This window comes from Biomphalaria glabrata, chromosome 6 (assembly GCF_947242115.1).
Source record: "Biomphalaria glabrata chromosome 6, xgBioGlab47.1, whole genome shotgun sequence".
Classification (NCBI taxonomy): Eukaryota; Metazoa; Mollusca; class Gastropoda; family Planorbidae; genus Biomphalaria; species Biomphalaria glabrata.
The window spans coordinates 30,742,134-30,747,597 of NC_074716.1; the positions used below are offsets into that span (position 1 = coordinate 30,742,134).

The window sequence follows — 5,464 nt, forward strand, 5'->3', positions numbered from 1 at the left end:
TAGGTCTGTCAGAAAGTACATCATGTAAATATAGGACCCTGTCTTTTCCAAACAAAGAAGGATTCCTTGGTAGAGTTTGACGACGGCATGTGGGTTTATCCGCGCCAAATAAAGGTGAAGGGGAGGTAATTACGTTTCCTCATTCTTGACTTATGACTGACAGATGGCGTCAAGATATGACTTGAGAAATAATGATTTTTAGTTGGAATAAAAAAGATTTTTTTTTTTAAATACTGCAACGTTCTGCTAGAAATAAATAAAAATTCAACTAAAAAGCCAAGTAAAAAACAAAAGTAAACATGAAAATGTTAAACAAGAAAATTACTTCAAAATCTAAATGCTTCTTTTCTGCTTTGTTTGTGGCTTACTTACTGTATATATTAAATATGTAATTTTATGTAGATAAAAATGTAACTTGTTCAATGTATTAAGTGTTATTTTATTATAAAAAAAAATTGTGTCTACCTCAGAACCGAACAGAAGAACCAGATCTAACAGTGTCTAACACCCTATCAAACTGTAAAGTGAAAGTAAATGGATATACATAAAGTACTTGCCTTTAAAGTAATATAATCCAATAAACTTTCTATAAGTCTAGCATGGCTCGTAACACCATATACAGATTGCTTAATTTAATATTATAATTATTTTATCTCGTTCTATGTAAATTATAAGATATATGTATGTTAAAATCTTAAAAATATGATCAAACGAAAGATATGATAATCATTTTAAAAATATTTATATCAAGTTGTTTTTTGAATAATATAAGTCGTCTGCTACAATTCCACTACTTTTATAACCATCCGTTTCGTTAACAAAGCCAAATATTTCTGGTGTCCCTGCTGGCTAATGTTTTTTTGAAAGTGAATCTCTAGAGTCTAGTTCTTGGGGCTAGTTAACGGCTATGAAATAAAATGGTAGCTAAATATTGTTAGCTAGAGGCCAAGTATTTCGATCCATTTACCAATAAGAATGTACAATGTATATAACTTAACTGGGTGAAATAAAACTTATCTCCTTTTTATTATATCAGACCTTTATGTAGTATACCTTCGCTGATACAGTTTTAATATCTTTCTACATGCTCGTCGGCTCCATAGCTCAGTTGGTTAGAGCGTCTGCCTAGTAAGCAGAAGGTCGAGGGTTCGACTCCCCCTGGAGCCTACGTGGAAATCGACTTTTTTTTTTCTTTCCGTTTGTTTATTTATATTTTTTAAAACTAAATATTTGAACTAAATTTAAAACAATATGACCAAAGTAATTAAGTTTGTTATTTAGGAAGACTGGTCAAACATTACGTGCCATTCAAACAATCACGTTATTGCGTGTGCTCGGACCAATCAGGTTGTACACATTCTGAAGTGCCAGAAGATGTTCCAACCCAACTTTTAAAAGACATAACTTTATCTGCACAGCCTTTAGTTTGTACGCCGGATACACCAAAACATCTGGCTCTCTACGGATTGGCCGCCACGCAGGATACTCCACTAGATCAGGATCTATATATTTATGTTGGACCTTTTACAATATGACTGAATACCGCTGAGTCGTGGGTTCGATTCCCATGCCGGGAAATTTGTTTTATTTTTATTTTATATTTTCAAGGACTAGTAAAATAGGATTGTTTAAATGACTCTATTGTTTGAAAATTGGGAATTGATTTTTTATTAAATTATATTACTTGTATTTTCAAAAGCATGATTTTTATGTCGATTTTGAAAGCCTTCCTTTAAAACAAAGTGCTGCGAAAATTAGAGATTTTCAGGATAAACTAAACAATGTCAAGGACCATGGACTGTAGCCAACTAAAAAAAAAATGTGTGACAGTTGACCTTCGTATCAACTCTTTATTAACGCAAGTGTATTCTCTATTTGTTTTTTAAATATGTCACCAAGCGCAAGTCTAATTCTTCTTCCATAAAAAATGTATCTTAAACAATGCATTCTGCTAAAAAGTGAACAATGAAAGATACTGGTACTGTTCACTGAAGTTCTTTAACATTGGTAGACATTTGTTCCAATCACACTATTTTATTATAGCTTTTTAATAGCGCAACGTCCATGCTTAGGGCGTATTCAGAGCGCTATAGTGAAATCTCTTGTTAAGGAACCATTGGAGAAAGGGTTATTTCGAGGAAGTTGTCCATGCTACCTTTAGGCGCTTATCAAATACACTTGAGTCGGGATTCGAACTCAAGTCCCCTTGTAGGCAGCCAAGCGAATTTGGCCCCTCGTCCTCACATCTTAGAAATATTGACTTATCATATTTGAGATTTTCTAGAAAGAAAACTTAAGAAAACAAGCCAGATACACATGTAATAAAAATAATTTTACTGTCATCGCTTTAGATTCGTCCCCAAACTCAGATTGGCCCCCGTTGGCAACGTCCGCTTATCTCTGCTCTTAACTAAATTCAAAAGTGAATACGAGCTAGGACTGCTAGGTTACCTCTGCGCGAGCCTGCCTGATACGTCTTTGTTTTTAAAATGTACGAATCCATGCTCAACTCATCAATTGTAAACAGCAAACCAATATGTAGTGGAAACTTGCGTCATAGGGAACTTTGGGAATAGAAGGCGTGCAGGGGGGGGGGGGGGGTAAGTAACGTGTTACGTGCGAGGGTGGAGAGTGTATCCTTAATAGTCAGGAACTGTGCACTAGTTATGACAGCGAGAGACAGTGAGAGAGAGAGAGAGAGAGGAAGAGCGAGAAATAAAGAGAGAGAAAGGTGGGAGGAACAAAAGAGAGAGGGAGGAGGACGGAGGTGTACGTGTGTATTTCACGTCTGTTTTTACTTAACTTTTATGTTTGTTTCAATAAATGTCTCCCCCCCCTTTTCCAACACAGCTTCTTAAATAACAGCAATCAACTTTCTGTCTCCGGCGCACAGGTTCTCAAACCACAAGAGTCAATACACAGGAAGTTAATTAGTATGCCCTGAATGGATTGCAAGTACTGCAAGCTTAAAGCAGCCACGCTGTGTTCATCTTTATTTAAAGGCCTTAAGATATATATATATATATTTGAAGATGCAAAGCTCAGACGTTTCCACTTTCGAAGGTCATGAGAAATTGCAATCTGACCAATTAACCTATATCTACTTATGCCACAACGACCAATTGGCTAGATCTGCATAAAACAAAACGACCGTAGACTAGAAGGTATTAGTAATATCTCGACTTTATACAATTACTAGCATTGCCCACTGGCTTCTCCCTCTTGATTTGTTCCCAGACATTGTTTTATTTTGCAGTGGACCCATCCCTTTTTTTTTATAACAATATAATGGATAATAATTATATAAAGTTAAGCGCTCCTCAAAACATGTTTATTCTAGTATCTATTACGTTGAATTCGACCATCCCGTAAATTTGAGTATCACTATTCCCCCCCCCCCCCCACACACACACACACCAACACTCCTCCGTAACCAATAATGCCTAGTCTTATTTACACTATACGTCTGTCTATATTCTTCTGCTTTTCAGTTGTTTTTCGAAATATTTGATATGCTTCATGATATTTTTTTGGCCTGGTCTCTCTTTTTTTTTATTACATCCTGCTAATTCTCAAATAATACCCCCTCCCCGTCCCTTTCAATAAAACTGCCCGCTTTTCAACAGCCCCCAATTTGTCTCCATTGTATTCCAGTAAATGTTACGTTTAATTAAAACGGCCCGGTTTAAAATATCCCCCCCACACACACACACACTCATTTCTGGCCTGTTAACTAGATCTATATATCAATCTTCTCTTACCCCACTTTTTGTTTTCTTTTTGTTCTGCCTATCAAAACACTTGAATTTTAATATATGTTACATCTAAATGGAATATCCAATACAGTTTGGGATCAGTAGCGCCGCAGGATCTACCAGGATGTAGCACAATGTGCCACAATCTGCCTAAAGGTCACCAGCTCCGGATTTTTCCTCAGGGTTTGTCTCCCGAAGCCTTTCCCGTGTTTGGGTATAGCCGCAAGGCAGAGGAGGTTTGGATTAAGAGTTTTCATTCTCCTAGATGGGTAGCCAACCAAGGCTAACGAGCCCCTCCTGCCCGAAGCTTACTGGTTTAGGCGCCAGTTGCTCGCCTTTGCTCCTTCTCCTGTCTGTGGTAACGGTTCCGCCAGGCTCAGTAACTGAACCACACGTGAAGGCCAGGAGTTGGACTGGTTGTCAGAGGCTATTTGAGACACATGCCATTGGAAGCATTTTATAGGTAATGATGGGCTTAAGACCATTATCACTTCCGGCGTTAACAACCTTGCGGAACTAAATGGCACGGCCCACTTTGTAACGCTACCCTGCCCAAACATATATTTTTTGCTGGAGAATTTGATTACGAAAATCATTTATTCACACAAACACACACACACACACACACACACCCACACCCACACACCCACCCACACACCCACACACACACACCCCCCCCCCACACACACACCCACACACCCACACCCACACACCCACACACACACACACACACACACTGTACGCCTTAGAAAATAGTCTTACATACATTATGAGCATTCAACAACTTTAAATTTTTTTATTGAAATATTTGAAAGTCTCTCTCTGATGCTTTCAGACACCATTCATTTTGTTTTATTGAGTGTTCAAGAGGCGATAGATTCCATCTCAACTTTTATGGAGATCCAATTGTTAAAATTGAATTGTGCGGAAAACGGTATTTAAAAAAAAAAATAAACAAAAAGTTTTTAAGGACTTGAAGACTTGAACCCAGATTTAATGACTGATTCTCTACCGACTGAGCTAACGGAGTATTATTAATATTGGAGAAAATTACGTACAAAAAAGTAAAGCATAATTTTGTACTTTTCAATATAAAGTAGAATGTAAGGCGTATGTATGTATGTACGTATCTTCCGCATAGAAATCAAACCGTTTGACCAATGTTGATAAAACTTGGCATAAATGTTCCATAGATCATGGCGGAGACACTAGCGAATGTTCAATGCATCTCCAGCCGGGGGGAGAGGGGGGTTTTCTAAAATATAAGAAAATATCTTAACTGTTAAAGAGCGAAACTCTTTTACTAATCAGGTAATCCTGGCCCGCATGCTGGAGGTTATATTCGGCTAGTAACTGTATTACAAAACAAAATTTAGACCTAGATTATTATTTAGACCTAAATTAATATTTGACCTAGATTAATATTTGGTCCTAGATTAAAATAACATGGCTATAATCTGACACTGAAAAAAGATGGCGGTGACACAGAAGACACGTTTCACTGACACTGTCAATAGGTTTATAAGCCTCAGTTGCTCTCCTATTCCACCCCCTCCTTTTCACTTTGAAATTCTGTTTGGCTGTTATGAACTGACAGACATTAAAATATAGCAGCAGTTCCCATCTTGTTGTTCATAGGTACCCATGAGGTAAGAGATACATGAACAAAGACATCACGGACATCATGTTGAAATATTAAGCTTATGAAG

The 5,464-nt window shown here is 37.3% G+C and overlaps 1 non-coding gene across 1 annotated transcript; it reads left to right on the plus strand.

Moving 5' to 3' along the window:
* Positions 1-1,093: 1,093 nt before the first annotated feature.
* Positions 1,094-1,167, plus strand: Trnat-agu (transfer RNA threonine (anticodon AGU)). The gene has a single exon. It is a non-coding gene; the product is annotated as a tRNA-Thr (tRNA).
* Positions 1,168-5,464: the final 4,297 nt, after the last annotated feature.